The following is a 20,552-nucleotide window of genomic DNA, read 5'->3' as shown; positions in this document are numbered from 1 at the left end:
TGGAGTTGTTTTTTTCTTGTGTTGCGGGGCTTGGGGAGGACACTAAGCTTACTTGTCTTTAATTTAGGTGCTTTTTTGTTAAATTCTCTTCCTTTGTAGCATATTGTTATTGTATGCTTAATTTTGCACTGTATTAATGCTTCTCATTGGGATTTGGGGGTTTTAATTTGTAAAATGTTTTGAAAAACTAATTAAAAAAATTTTAAAAATTACCTGTTATACAGATAAAGGATATTTGAATTTTTAAACCTTTTTAATGATTTCCATGAAACATCTGCAAATTTGTGCAGCCATTTAATTGGGCCACTCTTCATTGTTCCTGATGCATTCAAATTAACTGGGACCCACTTTATTTCTTTATTTTTAGTAATTAGAGTAAAAACAATTTTCATCAATAAGTTTAGAGAGACATTAACAGTGCAGCTATTCAGTACTTCAGAGCTTTTTCAACTTTCACTCTGATGGATGGACAGAGGAATGATTATCAGTTTCTGAACATCAGGCTCAATGTCACTCAGAAGCGGCCTCAGAACCCCATGTTCAGCAATCTGTGGTCTACTTCTTCTTCGTAACTTATTTTTTTTTATTGAAGTTCATCATAAAACAAACATTTCCATAAGATGTATTTCAGACATTGTACATATATATCATATAATCATATATATCACAAATCTCCACAAAGTATTTATCTGAGGTATACACTTATAGAAAAGATTGGAAAGAAAAAAAACAAGCAAAAGGAAAAAACTATGTACAAGTAGGGAGTGATCATTTATTACAACATAGTCATTGATTTATGAGAATAAAATCAGGCCTCTGAGGCATTATGTAGTTAAACCTTTTTTCCCAGTATGAATCAAATTGTTCCAGCTTATGATTAACAGATGCTGTTATTTTCTCCATTTTGCAAATGTCCATTGTAATTTCCATCCATGTATTTAAAGTTGGTCTCTGCTGTGATAACCATTTCCTTGTAAGAGTCTTTTTACCAGCCACCAAGAGTATATTCATTAAATATTTATCTCTTTTCAAACATTCTTGAGGTATATATCCAAAATATATGGTCTTACTCTCTAAGGGTATTTCACATTTCAAGATGTCTTGTAGCGTATTGTGTATCACCCTCCAATAGTTTTTGATAATAGGGGAGTCCCAAAAAATATGATAATGATTTACATGTTGATTTCCACAATTTCTCCAGTAAACAGGGAGGTTACTATCATAATGGGATTTCTGAGAGGGTGTAATAAAATATCTTATCAAGTTTTTCCATCCAAACACCCTCCATTTCTGTGAACTGGTACACTTCCATTGATACCTCCATATTAATGTCCATTTTTCCTCAGGTATAATTATCCCTCCTTCCTTCTTCCATTTTGTTTTAATTTATGAAGTCAAATGTGTTTTAAGATTTGACAAGACGTTATACATGCTTGAAATGATTCTACTACCATTATCTGAATTATATGCTTTTATATAGAGCTCTATCAAGCATGTACTTGCCTTGGTTACATTTTTAAGCATCTTATTAACATATTGTCGCATCTGTCAATATCGATAAAAATCTTGTTTTTGTAATAAGTGTTTCTCTTTAAGTATTTCAAAACTGAGCAGTGTTCCTTCTTTCAATATGTTGCAAAGAACTGTTATTCATTTAGCTGTCCAGTCCTTAAGTCTAGCATCCAATTTTATTTGGTGTAAAATTTGAGTCATATGCACACCATTTAAATTGCAATATCTCCCTCCAGATTATATTATTTTATAGTAGTTTTCAATATTTTAAGAGTCTGTTTCACCCATGGGTTATCAATAGTATTTATGTACCTTTGCAGGTTGTTATCAACCAAAATTGCTTGTATGGGGATGGGAAGTACCCGCTTCTCAGTGATTTTCCATTGAGCGTCATATGATGAGTTGCACCAACATATCACAGCTCTTAACTGTGCTGCAAAATAATAATCACTAAGAGAAGGTAGGTCCCATTCCCTCTTTTCCTTTGTTAATTGCAAAGTTTTGAGACAAACTCTAGGCATTTTACCCTGCCAAATATACCTTGATAACATCTTGTTCCATTCATTGAATTGATTTTAATTAATCTCTATTGGTAGGGTCTGAAAGAGATATAACAGTCTGGGCAGTATATTCATTTTAATAGCCTCAATCCTTGAACTGAGACTGAAAAAAGGAGTCAGGTTCCATCTTGCCATATCTTCCTTAATTTTTTTTTATATAAAGGCTGATAATTACATTCTGAAATCTTTTGGCATAATGATGCCCAAATATTTGAAAGACCCTGTATGCCATGCCCAGGAATATCTACTTGCAATTTCTCTTGGTGGGCCATAGTAATATGAAAGTAATTGGGTTTTATCTACGTTGATCTTGTATCCTGATAATTCACCATACTGTTCAAAGGATTGCATCAATTTAGGTAAAGAGTATGTTGGTTGCCCTAGATAGATCAAAATGTCATCTGCATAACAAGCCAATTTATGCTCTGTCCCTTTAAAAGTAATTCCCCTGATATCTTCATTTTGTCTGATGTATTGAGCTAATGGTTTCAAATATAATGCGAAGAGTAGCAGTGACCATGCACAACGCTGTTTCGTGCCCCTTTCTAGGGTAAGACTATTTGATAAATATCCATTAATTTTAATCCTAGCAGTAGGGTTGTCATATAGCGTCTGTATAGTTTTAATAATTGTGTCTTGGAAACCAAATCTATGTAAAACTCTGTAAAGAAAATTCCAATTAACTGAATCAAATACCATTTCAGCGTTCATGCTTATCACCATTGCCTCGATTTTATTTTTTTGTATATGATCCATAATGTGAAGAGTCCTTCGTATATTGTCTTGTGTTTGGTGTTGTCGTATAATACCTGTCTGATCGTTATGTATCAGTATGGCTAGAAACTCCTCTAATCATTTGACCATGATGGAGGTAAATAATCTATAATCTACATTAAGAACGGATATTGGTCCAAATGAACCACATTCCATTTTATCCTTGCCTTCTTTCGGTATAGCTGAGATTATCACTTCCTTCCAACTAGGTGGCATTTGTGCCTTTTTTAGAGCCCAGTTCAGTGTGGAGAGTAAAACAGGAATTAACTCATTTTTAAATTCTTTGTACCACTCTGTATACCCATCTGATCCTGGTGACTTGCTTAATTTAAGCCTAGTAATTGCAGCTTTTAATTCCACTTCAGTTTTGTCAGCAGTCATCATTCTATTTTGTTCTTCGCTTAAAGTGGGTAAATCTAGAAAATTCAAGAAGGTGTCAATTGGGGTTATACTTCCCCCTTGAACTTTGGAATATAGAGTTTTGTAAAACACTTCAAAAGCTTCTTGAATTTCATTTAGCTTATTTTTTATCATTTTCATTCTTGGGTCCCTAATTCTAGGAATTATATTTTCTGCTAACTTTTTTTTTCAGTTTCCATGCTAGTATTTTCATAGATTTTGATCCACTTTCATAATGTCTCTGTTTCAGAAAATTTATTTTTTTCCTGATTTCTTGTGTAGCCAAACTATTAATTTCATTCCTAATTCTTTTAATTTCCACTAATGTATCCTGTGCCAAATTTAATTTGTGTTTTTTCTCTGGTTCCTTCAGCCTACTTTGTAATTCCTCTAATGTTTTATTCCTTATTTTTTCTTATATGAAGATATCACTATAACTTTCCCTCTTAAGACAGGCTTCAGCGTATCCCATAAAACGGGAGTTGAAACCTCTCCATTATCATTAAATTCTAAGTAGAGACCAATTTCTATTTTAATTTTTTCCTTAAAGTACGGATCATTGAGTAGACTTGAATTTAGATTCCAAATAGTATTCTTTGGTTGTAGGTCAAAATCAACAGATAAATATATGTGCATTGTCAATTACATCTATTGTCCCAATTCCACAGGTGTTTATTTTGTCTTTGTTTTTTTTTCAAATGTTACAAAATATTATTCTATTCTTGTATATACAGAATGCGGAGCAGAATAATGAGTGTAATCCCTTCTGTTGGGGAAAAGGTCCCTCCATATATCAAATAAACCAACATCCTCAAAAAATGCATTAACTTTCTTATGTAAGGATTTTGTTTCATAAGTTTTTCTACTGGAAGAGTCTAAGTTTGGTTGTAATTGTAACTTTAAGTCCCCGCCACATATCAGGAAACCTTCTGTTTCCGCGACCATAATAACAGTAATTTCTGAAAGAAACCAATATCACTTCCCAGGGGTGTGTATATATTCAATAGAGTAACAGAATTTCTGTCTATATTCCCCCTTACTAGAATATATCTGCCCTCTTTATCTCCCATTTTAAATACTTTTTCAAAATTTAGCTTACTTGAGATAAGAATAGCAACTCCTCTCCTATATCCTGCTTTATATGAGGAGAGAAACAAATTAGTGAAGCCCATTCTTTTTAGTTTTCTATGCTCATTATCACTTAAATGAGTTTTTGTAAATATACTACACGAGCTTGTTCTTTTTTAATTTTGGATAAAATTCTATTACATTTGATTGGATTTAATAGCCCATTGACATTAAAAGAAATGAATTTTACCTTGTCCTTAACCATCTGTATTTATCTGTCAATGTATCATTGAAATTAGCAGAATAAAACTTAATCAATATACTCCCTGAACAAATAAGAACCAAGAAACGCAAATAGTAACAAAAATGGCAACGAACGTGTGATTCCAAGGCTGAGGTCTCTAGAAGATGATCCTGCGTTGACCCAGAGGAAATGTCTAGCTGTGGGGGATAACCCCTCCAACTTGTGAGTTGAGTGCCCTCATTGCAATATTCATAAAAGTCAGTGGACAAATCCATTACACAGAAAATATTTCCCTGTGTACTCCTCCGATATATATATATATATATACACACACACACACATATATATATATTCTCATTTTGGTGGGGAAAAAGGAGTAAGTGAGTGAATAAAGAATAACAACTAAGTAATATAAAATCCACATTATAATAAGTATTTCTAGAGATAGATATATCACCATCTACAAACGTTTGTACTTTTGCTTCCGTTTAGCTTCTCAACATTTTTAAAGTTAGCCAAACCTTATGGTTCTTCTGGAGGGGGTGAGGACTGTCTTTGGAAAACTCCTGGTCTCTTCCTGATATACTTCTCTCTACCTCCTCCCGTCTCCTGCCTTCTCATATTCTCGCACTATTTTCCAAGCAGAGCGGGATAATTCCTCTGCCAGGCTTTCCCTGGGTTTGATCACCCTGACCGGCAACCCACCGGTCTTCATGTCACGTCCCATCTTCATAAAACACTCGAAGTTCAGCAGGGTACAGAGTTTCAAATCTAATCCTTTCTTGCTTTAGTACTTGCTTTACTTCAGAGTATTCTTTATGTTTCTGCATGACCGCGGGGGGGGGGGGGGGGTTGGATTATCTTGGTCGAAATATATTAATTTATCGTCTAAAAACACCTTCTTCTTACCCTAGGCCCTTCGTAGAATCTCCACCTTGGTACTGTACCGAAGGAATTTAATTATTTTTAAGCATGGCTCAACTGCTCTATCTCGGGTAGGCTTCGGGATGAGCGCACGATGCGTTCTCTGGATTTCCAGCTCCATAGCTGAGGAAAGCTCCAGCACGTCCCGCAGCAACTTTCCAACAAAATCCGTCATAGACAAGCCCTCCACTCCTTCGGGAACGTTGTATACTCTGATATTTTTTCGCTGTGATCTTCCCTCCATGTCAAGCAGTTTACCTTCTTGGTGATTTAGTATTTTTATCAACTTACTCAGTATCTGTTCCACATTTTGAATGCAATCTTCCACCTTCTCAATTCAAGTCTTTGCCACTGCCATTTTGATTGACGTTGGCGAGCTCTGACTTAATATCATGTAGCTGCTGCTTTTTATCTTTCTGGAACTCCCTTATCTCTTTCAAAATTTCAATCATATTCACCGCTTTGCCTGAATGAGGCCCAGCGTCCGCATCGCCAGCATGCGGTCGGGTAGGAGAGCCGCTCGCTACACCACTCTCGGCCTAAGGCTCCGCAGTGTCGCTTTTTATATTTTCATTCTTTTTCCCCATTCTTGCCCCTCTTTTGAGATCAAATATTTTCTGAAAAATACTATATTTGATGGGTTAATTGGGCTTAATATGCATTTTTCTGAAGGAGCTAGTGACTTAAGCTGCCATTCTCGACGATGACGTCACTGGAAAAAAGACAATTTACGGTCTATTTCATTGCTTTGAAAGACATTGGGCAACTGCACTGAAAGTCTATGTCACTTAATATGATGCTGCCAATGTAATGAAGAACATCTTGACCTTTTTCAACCGTGCATGATCACATTCCATGATTTCTTTCTGCAGCCAAATGTCTTGCTATACACCTCAGCTTCAGCTCAAAATTTTTTAGCGAGATCAGTTCTTCCTTCATCCTTCCTTTTAATTGCTATTGTTCAGGACTGGGTATAAATCCAATTGGGAATTGGGATAGGGAGAATATACTGAAATCTCTGTGATATGTCTTGAAGTAGCTCACACAGGTGAGCACAGTATACCTGAAGTTCATCATCTGGCATTCTTTCTTTCTCTTCCACACAGAGAGCCCTGGAAATTGGAAAAGGTCATGATGGCCAATGTTACACTTAACTAAGATTAATGGAGAAAAATGCAAAGATGATTGATTTCACTTTGATAAGATTCACATCATTTCCTTGCAAATGAAGATAGATTTTATTAACTTCCTTACATACTGCCTGTTATATTGCTCATGTTCAGGGCAGCAATGAAGGTCTTCAGTCTCTGTGTATCCTCTGTATCCCTGATCCTATTGTGTCCCAGCTGTGGTTCAGCGTCCTCATTTCTTCCTCTATGGTACAACATCATCTTGTCTATAGTCTCTTGGATTCCTCCACCCTTCAGGGATCCAATGAAGTTCTGTCTTGATGATGGAGTTGTCCTCTCATCTCATCACATGTCCAATTCATCTCCAGTTTCTTCATGAGGATGGTGGCCATGCTCTCCTGATGACACTGAAGGAATAGGGTGTGGTTGGAGATCTTTCTTGGCCAGAAAATATGGAAGATCATGCAGAGACCAGATGCCTTTATACGAAGAAGAGACTCTACATTGAGGGACATGGTCTCAGTCTTTCTCTGGCTGACTCTAAGTCTACCCTGTCCATCAAAAGTACACAGGGTTCTAAATTTTTGCTTGCAATTAATGGTGTGTATGAGATATTATTGTGAGGCTATCCACAAAACCAAGGTCTTCTAAAGTAGAGAATAGGGTCCACCTGATGCCTCTCTGCTTATCTTTCATTGTTTGCCTCATTACCAGATTAAACAATATCTCCAACATCACACAGCCTTGCCTGTACTGCCTTAAAAGCTCACTGGCACACCCAAAATGTGTTGGTGAAATTAGGATAAAAATTCTGGGAAAACTGGATAACTTTGGAAGGGACCCTGTATGGTCTGAAATTTAGCCAAAGTCTCTACCTGCAGAGGCTATCAAAAGTCTTTTTCAAATCACAAAATTCACATACATTTGTTTCTAACACTCTTCTATGATGATACATAGCATGAAGATCTGGTCGACACAATCTCTGTTTTTCCTGAAGCCAGCTTGCTCCTTCCTCAGACAGATGACGACAGCATGTGTAATCCATTGGACAATGATTTTGGAGAGCATCTTGCTGGGCAACAACAAACGTGTGGTGCCATGCCAGTTGTTGCAATTATTTAGCGCTCCTTTCTCAGGGATCGTAAAAATACTCCTTTTGTCCATTTCTTGGGTACATGTCCACAAATCCAGATTATAGCAAACAGTGGTTGTAGGATGAGCACTGCAAATTCTGATTCTGTTTGAACAGTTTGGATTTCAAATTGTGATATCCTGGAGTTTTGCTCTTCTTTATTGATGTAATTGCAGCAACAATCTCTTCTTTCTTGTGTGGATCTGTGTTTATGTCGAGTTCCACTGCTGCCTCTTTTATATCAGGTTCCTCATTTAGAGGTGATCTATGCAGTAATTCTCTGAAATTCTCTGCCCATCATGCTTCTTGTTCTTTCCCAGTTGTGAAAAGCAGACTGTTCTTATCTCTCCTGGGACTACTGGATCTCACCTGGAACCTACCAATTTTTAAATCTTGTATATATTTTCCTGATCACATCAATTAGCAACTGCTTTAGCTTCCTCTGCAGGGCCTTCCACATGGAATCTCTTATTCTTTCTTACAAGACTCTTAAATTTCTTATTAGATTCCATGTGTGCTAATTGAAGTTTCAGCTAAATCAGCATTTCTTTAAATCTAACATTTTCTGCTTTGTTTTCCATTTTTCTTCTCCAGCTGTCCATGTTTACACCCGTATCAATTCTTTGGTCTTCTTTCCAGCTCTGTATCCTAGGAAAGCCTTGCTACACTCCTTGAAGACTGGGGCAATCCAGTTCCATATTGTTTCAATGTTATCTATTGACACATCCTCGTTAAGGTCCTGCGCAGCCTGGAATTTGTTCATAAACTGAATAGTGAAGGCAGACCTCACATTGATCACCAGAACCTCTTTGTATATGAGTTCTTGTCCCATCGCTTCTTAGTTTGACTTTCATCACTGCTAAAACAAAGTAGCAATCACTTCCTGTATTTACTCCTCTCTTCCCCTTTAGATCCTGCAAGGATCGTCTCCACATACCATTGATTATCAAATGGTCAATCTGGTTCCTGTCACGTCTACTAGATGAGCACCATGTCAGTTTGTGGATTTCATGGTGTGGAAAGAAGGTCCTTCCTATGACCAGATTGTTTATGGTACAGCGTTCCACCAGTCTTTCACCATTGTTATTCATTGTTCCATATCCATACGTACCTGTGGCCCAATTGAAGTGTGAGGTATATTTCTGACTTTGGCTTTTAAATCCCCCGTGATGATGACTCTACCTCTAATTGCAGCTGTTTGTAGAAAATTTCATTTTCTTCAATGTCACTATCATTAGTTGGAGCATAACATTGGATCACAGTTACATTCACATGCTTCCCTTTCAGTCTGACTCTAATCAGCCTACTGTTGATTGGTTTTCACTCCTGCAAGCACTTCCCAATGCCTTGATTCAAAATCATAGCTACACCAACATGATGCTGAATGTCTTCCTTTCCTGAGCATAAAACTGTTTCACCAGTTGCTGCCATGAGTTTGCCAGAGACACCCAGCACATGCAGATTGTAACAATGCATTTTTACAGATATTTGTTCTAGCTTGCCAGTATTGTTCATGCTTTGTACATCCCAAAAAGCAATGTTGGTCTTCGTAGTGTTCAGTGTTTCCTTCATCATGCCAGTGGGGTTCTCCCAGTTTTCTTTTTTTTTTCATTTTCAATCTTTTTTTACTGATTTAAAAATATATATGAATGGATACAAATCAGAGGAGAAGTTATATCAAATACATAATACAATAAGCATACAAACAAAGAAAGGAATATACACTGTCAAAATCATGTATAATACAATATTAGGCTACTATGTATAAACAGAGAACCACAACCCCTCTTGACAATTTATACAAAAGAAGACTGGAAATTTTCTATTATTAAGAAGAAAAAAACACTGAACTAAACTAAAACAAAAACAAAACAAAAAAAAAACAAACAAAACAAAAATGTTACTGGGCAGTCCATTTGAGGATAAAATTACAAAAAAAGAGAAAACATCCTTCCGGTCAAATCTGAAACTTCGCAGAGGGAGAGAAAAAAATTACCTAAAAATAGAAAAGAGTAAAAAAGATCATATGAAAATATTGAATAAAAGGTCACCAGGTTTGCTCAAATTTGAAAGATGTATCAAATGCCCGACTTCTAATTTTCTCCAAGCATAATGTAAGAGAGCCAGAGAAATACAGTAGGTGGATTTGGATCCTTCCAATACAACAAAATAACTGTCCTAGCCAATGAAGTTGAAAAGGCTATCACATGTTGAGAGGAAGCAGGAACATTTCCTGCTTCCTTTGGAGTAATCCCAAAGATTGCTGTAAGTGAATTAGGTTGTAAGTCCACACCTATGACTTTGGATAGTGTTCTAAAAGCATCCTTCCAAAAGTTATTTAACTTTATACAAGACCAAAACATATGAGTTAGAATAGTCATATCACTATCACAGGTGAAGTTTATATTAGAAAAAATATGTGGTAGTTTATCCTTTGACATATGTGCCCTGTGCACTATCTTGAACTGGATTAGGGAGTGGCGTGCGCAGATAGATGAATTGTTAACTAAATAATAAATTTTATTCCATTGATCATCTGAAAGGGACTCCTGAAGTTCCATTTCCCAAGCACGTTTCACTTTATCATTAGGCATCATTCGTGAATTCACTAGCTGTTTATATATAACAGCTATCAATCCTTGTTGAAATGGCTTAAACTGATTAATAGCATCCATCATATTTGGTAAACGAGCAGATGGATAATTTGGTAGAAAATTGTGTAAAGAATTCCTAACTTGTAAGTATCTAAAAAATTGTGCATTAGATATTACATATTTATCCACTAGCTGCAAAAATGACATTAAACAATCCTTTAAAAGCAAATCTAAAAAAGTTTTTATTCCCTTAGTTTTCCATGTTAAAAAAGCCTTATCTAGAATTAATGGTTTAAAAAAAGTTAAAATGAGAACAAAGTCAAATGAGAACTAGAGAGAACAATTATTTAAGTCAAAAAATCTGCGAAACTGAAACCAAAATTTTAATGTATGTTTAGACTAAGACCTTGTCTACCTATCCTGGAGAACATAAAAGGAAGAGAAGCTCACAGTAAAGAAGCCAAAGAAAACCCCCTTACCGAATTATCTTCCAGGTCTAATCATGAAGGATAGTCCTGATTATCTATACCATAAATACAAAAGGTGATATAACGAATAGTAATTGCTCAATAATAAAATCTAAAGTTTGGTAATGCCAGTCCTCCATCTTTTTTTGATTTTTGCAATAAAGATTTATTCACTCTAGAGCTTTTATTATTCCAATTGTATGACAGGATCATAGAATCTATTCTATCAAAGAATGTTTTCGGGACAAAGGATGGAACCGCTTGAAACGTATATAAAGATGTCGGTAAAATTACCATTTTTATGGCACTTATTCAACCAATTAATGACATCGTCATAGGCGACCATTTAGAAAATGTTTGTTGTGTATATTCAATTAGAGGAAGGATATTATACTGATATAAAACTTATTTTTTTTTAATTAATTTTAATACCAAGATAGTTAAAATAATTTTTAGCAATATTAAAGGGTATTTGATCATAATAATCTAAGTAATTATTAATGGGAAATAGTTTACTTTTATGTAAATTAGTTTATATCCAGAGAAAATATGAAATTCAGTAAATATGGATAGCATAGAGGGAATAGATTTCCTAGGGTCTGAAATGTAAACTAATAAGTCATCTGCATATAAAGAAACCTTATGCAACTTATCCCCTCTTTTAATACCCTGAACGGGAGTTAGAATCCCTAAGAGTAATAGCAAGTGGTTCTAAATCCAAATTCAATAATAAAGGACTGAGAGGACAGCCCTGACGAGTTCCTCTAAATAAATACTCTAAAACAAGGAAATTTTTGATTATTAGTTACAACTGCAGCCATCGGGGCCTGATAAATCAGATTGATCCAGGAAATAAATGCCGGGCCAAAATTAAACCTCTTCAAATCCTGGAACAAATAAGGCCATTCCACCCTATCATAAGCTTTCTCTGCATCCAGAGACATAATACATTCGGATTCTTTAGCTGAGGGAGAATAAATAATACTTAACAGTCTTTGAATATTAAATTGTGAATACCTATTTTTTAATATATCCAGTTTGATCATTTGAGATAACAGTAGGTGAATTATTCTCGTTTATTGGCTAAAATCTGAGAGAGAATTTTAAAATCCACATTCCATAAGGTGATAGGTCTATTAAAGGCACATTCAGATAGATCTTTTCCTTTTTTAGGGATCAATTAAATTAATGCCTCATAAAAGGTTTTTGGAAGACTCCCGGAGCATATAGAATCAGTGAAAGTCTGAAAAAGATGTGGTGTAAGCATTTCATTGAAGGCCTTATAAAATTCCACTGTATATCCATCTGGTCCCGGAGCTTTCCCTAGTTGCATAGAGGATATAGCCTTAGCTATTTCCTCTTGTTTAATAGGAGCATCTAGTGTATTAATATCTTGAATATAAATTTTAGGTATATTTAATTTTTACAAAAATCTGTTCATAATAATAGTATTATCAGAGAATTCAGATTTATAAAGATTGGAATAGAAATCCATAAATATCTTATTAATTTCATAAGGGTCTAATGTTTCAGTTCTATTTGGTCTGCGTATTTTCAAAATCTGTCTTCTTACCATGTTTGCCTTTAACTGACCAGCCAGCAGTTTAGCTGATTTATCACCATTTATATAAAATAGACTTTTAGATTTAAAAATTTGCTACTCGATCGGAAAGGTCAAAAGCAGATTACATTGTGTTTGAAGTTCAACCCTTTCCTTATATAGATCTTCAGTAGGTCTTACTGAAATCGCTTTATCTATTTCTCAAATTCTGTTAGTAATCACTAAAAGTTCCGCTTTGGTTTTCCTTCTTAAAGCTGCTGAATATGAAATTATCTGTCCCCAAAGAAAGGATTTCATCGTATCCCATATAACCAAATTTGACATTCCTTTAGTTGTATTAAGTTCAAAAAATATAGAAATTTGCTCTTTGATAAAACTAACAAAGGGCTGGATCTTCTAACAATATGGGATTCAATCTCCACTGTGACATTTTCAAAAACAAATCAAAGAGCCTCAGAGTCAATTTCATAGATGCGTGATCCGACAGCGCAATGACGTCATACAAACACTCAACAACGAAGCATAACAACCGTGTATCTAGAAAAAAAGTACTGTTGTAGCGGTGTGCTACATACAGCGCTGAAATAACGACACGCAGTCGGTGAGTTGCAGCTGCGTTAAAGCTTTATTCACACTTCGCGGCCTCGCTTTTAAGCCTTCCCGTTTCCGCCCTCCCCGGGCGGGAATGCTGTAAGCGGCGCGTATTCACAGTCCCGTCCCGCGCGCGGGCTTTTCCCCTTGCTGGTGAAGAAGGCCTGGCGCCCTTTTTGGGGCCGGCGCGCACCGTTTTGTGAGCCGGTTCGAGTGCGCTGGAAAGTGGGTCGCCACATAACGCCCCCCCCCCCAGAACCGGCGATATACCCCCCAATGTCCACAGTCTGAATCGGTCTATGTTTGGGAGGTCTGCCTCTGCGCCGCGGTGCCTGAACCTCGACCGGCTGCGCCAAGTCCATATGAGCTGGTTTGAGTCGATCTACCGTGAAAACCTACTCTTTGCCCCCAATGTCCAGTACGAACGTGGACCCGTTGTTCCTGATCATCTTAACCGGCCCCTGGTAGGGCCGCTGTAGCGGTGCCCGATGTCCACCCCGGCGTACAAAAACAAAGTTACAGTTCTGCAGGTCTTTGGGTAAGCAGGTCGGCTCTGTCCATGCTGTGAAGTGGGTATGGGGGCCAGGTTACTGAGTCTCTCACGTAGTCTGTCCAGGACTGCTGCGGGTTCTTCCTCCTGCCCCTTGGGGGTGGTATGAACTCTCCTGGGACAACCAGGGGTGCGCCGTACACCAACTCTGCCGACGAGGTGTGCAGATCCTCTTTGGGCGCTGTGCGGATTCCGAGCAGGACCCAGGGAAGTTCGAACGCCCAGTTAGGCCCTTTCAGGCGGACCATGAGAGCCGACTTCAGGTGTGGACATTGGGGGGTGTATCGCCAGTTCCGGGGGGGGGGGGGGTGTTATGTGGCGACCCGCATCTACCTTGGCAGGCAGAGGGGTTACCCCATCTTTAGTAATCCTGTGGCCCAGGGAGTCGATGGCGTCGAGTCTGAACTGGCATTTGGCCGGGTTGATTGTTAGGCCGTATTCACTAAGTCGGGCGTAGAGTTGGCGGAGGTGGGACAGATGCTGCTGATGACTACTGCTGGCTATGAGGATGTCGTCCAAATAGATGAATGCAAAGTCCAGGTCGCATCCCACCGCGTCCATGAGCCGCTGGAACGTCTGTTCGGAGGAATTCGAAAAGGCCGAACGGAGTGATGAGTGCTGTTTTGGGGATGTCGTCCGGATGCATCAGGATTTGATGGTATCCCCGGACGAGGTCTACCTTGGATAAGATCCTTGCACCGTATAAGTTTGCTGCAAAGTCCTGAATGTGCGGCACAGGGTAGGGGTCCGGTGTTGTAGCCTTGTTCAGTCTGCCGTAGTCGCCGCACGGTCTCCAGCCCCCTGCCGCTTTGGGCACCATTTGAAGGGTGGAGGCCCATGTGCTGTCATACCGCCGTATGATCCCCAATTCCTCCATCCTCATGAACTCCTCCTTTGCCAGTCAGAGCTTGTCCTGGGGATGCCTTCGATCACGGACGTGGAGGGGTGGTCCCTAGGTTGGGATGTGGTGCTGTACGCCGTGTCTGGGCATGGCTGCCATGAACTGCGGTGTCAGAACTGATGGGAAATCTGCCAGGACTCTGGTGAATTCGTTGTAGGACAGCGTGATGGAGTCCAGGTGTAGGGCTGGCAACTTGGCTTCACCCAGGGAGAACGTTTGAAAAAATCTTGGCGTGGACTAGTCTCTTCCCTTGCAGGTCAACCAGTAGGCTGTGAGCTCGTAAAGGCTCTGCTCCCAGGAGTGGTTGGGCCACGGCAGCCAGCGTGAAGTCCCACGTGAACCGGCTGGAGCCGAACTGGTGCCGCACCGTACAGGTGCCGTAGGTCCGTATTGTGCTGCCATTTGTGACCCGCAGGGTGGGTCCCAATTCTCTGTTGCAGGTGTTGTAACTCGTCGGAGGTAAGACGCTGATCTCGGCCCCGGTGTCGATCAAAAAGCGGCATCCCGACTGCTTGTCCCAGACATACAGGAGGCTATCCTGATGGCCAGCCGCCGTAGTCATCAGCAGCGGCTGGCCCTGGCATTTCCCGGGAAGTTGCAGGGTGGGCTTCTGTGCCCCACTGCTGGTGGTAGAAGCACCATTGTTCGTTGGCCTCCGCACTCCTGCCTCTGGGTTTTGTGGGCTCTGCTGCCGGGCCTGGTCTGGTCTGCTGTTGGGCATGTGGCTTGGTGATCTGTGCGACGAGAGCCCCACTCTCCTTCTTGGCTTTCCACAGCACATCTGCCCGGGCCGCCACCTTCCGGGGGTCGCTGAAATCCACGTCGGACAGCAGCAGGTGTATGTCCTCGGGCAGCTGCTCTAGGAATGCCTGCTCAATCACGAGGCAGGGCTTGTGACCTCCGGCTAGGGAGAGCATCTCGTTCATCAATGCTGATGGCGGCCTGTCTCCCAAACCATCCAGGTGCAGTAAACGGGCAGCTCGCTCGCGCCATGAGAGTCCAAAAGTCCTTATGAGCAGGGCTTTGAATGCTGTGTATTTGCTATCCTCTGGGGGTGACTTTATGAACTCCTCAGCCTGGCGGACATCTCCTGGTCAAGGGAGCTCACCACATAGTAGTAACTTGTGGAATCTGAGGTTATCTGCCGAATGTGAAATTGGGCTTCTGCTTGTTGGAACCATAGGTGAGGTCGCAGTGTCCAGAAGCTTAGCAGTATTAATGAAACTGCATGAACAGATACGGCATCGTTCATCTTCAGTCCAAATATCATTTGGATTGTCGGGGTCACCAATTGTAGCGTGTGCTACATACAGCGCTGGAATAACGACACGCAGTCGGTGAGTTGCAGTTGCGTTAAAGTTTTATTCAAACTTCGCGGCCTCGCATTTAAGCCTTCCCGTTTCCGCCCTCCCCGGGCGGGAATGCTGTAAGGGGCACATATTCACAGTCCCTTACCCTTGCTGGTGAAGAAGGCCTGGCGCCCTTTTTGGGGCCGGCCTCCCTGCCGGCACGCACCGTTTTGTGAGCCGGTTCGAGTGCGCTGGAAAGTGGGTCGCCACACTGTAATCAATTTTTGAGTATTTATGATGAACGTGTGAAGAAAAAAAGAAAAATCTTTGTCATTAGGGTGTTTATATCTCCAGATATCGACCAGGCCATATTCTAATAGAAAAGAGTTAATACAGGTCGCTGCTTTATTCAGAAGGGGGGGGGGGTAAGAAGTGGGGGGAGGGATGAAGTAGAGAGCTGGGAAGTGATCTAGGGAAGTTCCACTAGCCCGTTTCCCTCCAGTCTATCACTACCCAGCTCTCTACTTCATCCCTCCCCCTACTTCTTATCCCCCCTCGACCATCCCATGTTACTTCACTCCTGATGAAGGGTTTCAGCCCAAAACATCGTCACTACCTCCTCCCATAGATGCTGTCTGGCCTGCTGAGTTCTGCCAGCATTTTGTGTTTTTTATTTATTTCCAGGATCTGCAGATTCACTCCTAATGTGGATATTATTTTTGCGCAAGAAACTCATGTATGCAGACAAGATGATGATCGCTTTTTCAAACTCTGGAAGGATCCTTTATATCATTCTTTATCAACAAATAAAGTTAGAGGGGTATCTATTTTCGTTAACTCTAAAATCCATTTTGTACATTTTAATACTATTACTGATTCGATAGTAAGATATTTAATTGACACTGGTTTATTATCCGGTCAAAAGGTAGCTTTGGTGTGTGTATACGCACCTAATTCAGATAGTCCTGAACATTTTAAGAAGCTTTTTTCTGAGCTACCGAATCTGAATGTGTATAAATTGATCATAGGCGGTGATTTTAACTGTTGTCTAAACCCAGCGATTGACAAGTCATCAACCAATCCGTCACTTCCGAATAAAGCGGCGACCTGTATTAACTCTTTTCTATTAGAATATGGCCTGGTCGATATCTGGAGATATAAGCACCCTAATGACAAAGATTTTTCTTTTTTTTTTTCACACGTTCATTATAAATACTCAAGAATTGATTACAGTGTAGCGACCCACTTTCCAGCGCACTTGAACCGGCTCACAAAATGGTGTGCACTGGCAGGGAGGCCGGATTAATATCCGCATTAAGTGTTTTTAATTTCTTAAATATCTTTTTATGCTTAATAGGATGATTCATGCCATTCAGATTCCAAGAGATTATATTAATTTTATTAGCATTCATGTTTAAGATTTAATTTAAGGTTTTATAAAAAACTATTGCGCAAGCACACACTAATCCAAAAAAAAACACAAAGTATGCTGCAGATGCTGTTGTCAAATCAACAGTACAAACAAGCTGGATGAACTCAGCAGATCAGGCAGCATCCATTGAAATGAGCAGTCAACGTTCCGGGTCTGACGATGACTGTTCATTTCAATGGCTGCTGCCCGACCTGCTGAGTTCATCTAGCGTGTTTGTACGTGTTAATCCCAAAAAAGCACTGATTTGACCAGAAGTGATGTCAAAATTGAGAGAAAGTGTAACCTGATTAGAACCACCCAGTGGAGAAAAAAACTTCTAATAGCGCCCCCCCCCCCACAAAGCCTGAAAGTAAGAAACAAGCCTTCAAACCATATAACCTGTCGAGTACCTCCTGCATTTTGTATGAGTATTGCTCAAACAAAGTTTTGGTCTTTTGAGAATACTTTTCTCACCTCAGACCCTTAAAAAGATAAGTTGAAATGTCTGGAACCACATAATCCCTTAGAGCTTGACAAATTTGTTGGATAAGATTCTGAAGTTTAAGTACACTATTCATGTATTGTGGAGCTTCTTGTACTTTCCCATAATCTGCCTTCTGCAAAAAATGTTATTTCTGCTCTCCTGATTCATTTTTTTGTACAACTTTTATCCTCCCATACACTGGTTTTGTTTTCACTCTGATGCATCATCAATAACTCTCGGAGACGGGAGGCGAACGATAGGCTTTTATTAGCAGCAATAGACCACGATTAGCAGCAAGAGACCACGACACAACATCCTGGAGACTGAGGGAGGAGCAGTGCCTCCAATCGCCTTTATACAGGGGTCTGTGAGAGGAGCCACAGGAGCAGTCAGCAGAGGGGTGTGTCCAGACAGGTATATGTAGTTTACCACACACTCCCTTACACTGTGTTCTCTTTCTTTCCTTCCTCTGGAAACTTCCTATGAGGACACTGGGCCTAGCTCTGGTTCTTCTATTTGGCCTGGGCTGATTGTACCTCCCCGTGATGTGCACTCAATCATCCATATGTCTACAGTCTCCCTCCTGTTCTATTTATTCAGGCAAGTATTTAGCTCCTCTATCCTGAATTTTTGAAACCCATAGAATAAAGCAAAGGAAGTAAGCCTGGGATCACCATGACTGATTTCATGCTTTCTACACTTTCCTTCAATTCCAGAAGTTCATAAGAACATAAGATATAGAAGCAAAATGAGGCTATTTAACCCATCAAATCCACTCCACCATTTCATCGTGGCTGATCCAATTTTGCTCTCAGACCAATCTCCTGTCTTCCCTCCGTATCCTTCATGCCCTCACTAGTTAAGATTCAACCAACTTATGCCTTAAATATACATAATGACTTGTCCTCCACAGCTGCCTGTGGCAAAGAATTCCACAGATTCACCAATCTCTAGCTAAAGGAATTCCTTCTCATCTTCATGCCAAAAGGACACTGTTCTATTCTGAGGCTGTGTCCTCTGGTCTTTGACTCTCACATATACTATCAAGGCCTTTCACCATTCAATAGATTTCAATAAGGTCACCCCTCATTCTTCTGAATTCCAGTGAATGCAGGCACAGAGCCATCAAATGCTGTACATATGAGCTGATATCATTTTTGTGAACTTCCTTTGAACCTTCTCCAGTTTGAACACATCCTTTCTAAGATTAGTGGTGCCAAACTGCTCACAATATGCTAAATGAGGCCTCACCAGTGCTTTATAAAGTATCAAATTTATCTCCCTGCTGTTAGATTGTAGTCCTTTTGAAATGAATGCTAACGTTAATTTGCCTTCCTCACCAAAGATGCAACTTGCAAATTAACCTTCAGGGAATCTTGCACAATGTCTCCCAAGTCCTTTGGCACCTCATTTTCTTTGTATTTTCTCTCCATTTTGAAAATAGTCCAATGTTTCATGTCTTCTACCAAAGTACAGAACCATACAGTTCCCAACATTTTATTTGAACTGTTATTTCTTTACCCTTTCTCTGAATTAGTCTATGTCCTTCTCAAGCTTCTGTACTTGCTTAAATCTACATGCCACTCCATCGGTTTTCATACTGTATGCAAACTTTACAACAACACCATCAATTCCATCATCCAAATCATTGACATATATCGTAAAAAGAATCGGTCCCAGCAGAGACCCCTGTGGAACACCAGTAGTCCCAGTAGCCAGCCAGAAAAGGCTCCCTTTAATGCCACTCTTTGCCTCCTCCTAACCAGCCACTGGTTTATCCATGTTACCATCTTTCTTGGAATATAATGATCTCATAGCTTGTTAAGAGCCTCATGTGAGGCACCTTGTTTAAGGCCTTCTGAACATCCAAGCACACAGCATCATCTGATTTACCGTTCTCCATCCTAGTTATTTCTTCAAAGAATTCCAATGGATTTGTCAGGCAAGATTTTCCCTTAATGAAACAATTCTTACTACAAACTGTTTTATCATGTGCCTCCAAGTACCCCAAAAGCACTTCCTTATCAATTGACTCCAACATCTTCCCAACCTCTGAGGTGAGACTGAGGCCTATAATTTCTCTTCTTCTGCCTGTCATCCCTTCTTGAAGAGCAGAGTGACATTAGCAATATTCTGGTCTTCCAGAACCATTCTAAAATCTAAATATTCTTGGAAGATCAATGCTAATGTCTCCTCTTTCAGAACTCTTGAGTGTATACCATCTGGTCTACATGACATATATCTACCTTCAGACCTATCTGTTTCTCAAGAGCCTACTGTAGAGTTATGGTAACTTCAAACCCTTCATGAGCACTGACACCTGGAACTTTCACCATACTGCTAGTGCCTTCCAAAGTGAAGACTGATGTAGAACACTTATTCCGTTCATCCCCCATTTCGTTGTCCCGAATTACAGCCTCTCCGGAACTGTCTTCCAGAAGTCTGATTTCCACAGTTACCTCTCCTTTGCACTTTATGTATGAGAAGAAACTTTTGGTATCCTCTTTAACATTATTGGCTAGCATAATTTCATATTCTATCTTTACCTTCTTCATGACATTTTTGGTTGCCTTCTGCTGATTTTTAAAAGCTTCCCGATCCTCTAACATCCCAGTAACTTTTGCTCTATTTTATGCCCATTCTTTAACTTTTATATCAGCTGTGACCTCTCTTGTTAGCCACAGTTGTTTCATCTTTCATTTCGAATAAATCTTCCTCTTAGGGATAAAAAATTACTATGCCTCTGAAATTGCTTTCAGAAATTACAGTCGTTGCTGCTCTGCCGTCATCCCTGCCAGGATTCTTTTTCAATGAATTGTGGCCTGCTCCTCTGTCATTCATCTGTAATTTATTTTACCCCACTGTAATACTGGTATATCTGACATTAGCTTCTCCTTTTCAAATTTCAGGGTGAATTTGATCATTACCTTAAGCTGTCTAAACAATTCTCATTCACTACGC

At 39.7% G+C, this 20,552-nt stretch overlaps 1 long non-coding RNA gene across 3 annotated transcripts in view; it reads left to right on the top strand.

The window, feature by feature from the left end:
• The first annotated feature begins 1,837 nt into the window (after positions 1-1,837).
• The window catches only part of LOC140740387 (uncharacterized), a 444,515-nt gene continuing 425,800 nt past the window's right edge, over positions 1,838-20,552 (top strand). The window contains exon 1 of one of the 3 annotated variants that reach the window (XR_012101839.1): positions 1,838-1,972. This is a non-coding gene — a long non-coding RNA (uncharacterized lncRNA). Of the gene's footprint in view, positions 1,973-12,894; positions 12,967-15,606; positions 15,745-20,552 lie in introns of those variants that run through there. The other 2 variants (XR_012101838.1, XR_012101837.1) reach the window with 2 other exon arrangements.

The sequence above is a fragment of the Hemitrygon akajei genome, chromosome 16, assembly GCF_048418815.1.
Source record: "Hemitrygon akajei chromosome 16, sHemAka1.3, whole genome shotgun sequence".
Lineage (NCBI taxonomy): Eukaryota > Metazoa > Chordata > Chondrichthyes > Myliobatiformes > Dasyatidae > Hemitrygon > Hemitrygon akajei.
The sequence above is the reverse complement of the archived record's forward strand: the minus strand, read 5'-3'. Positions and strand labels throughout refer to the sequence as shown.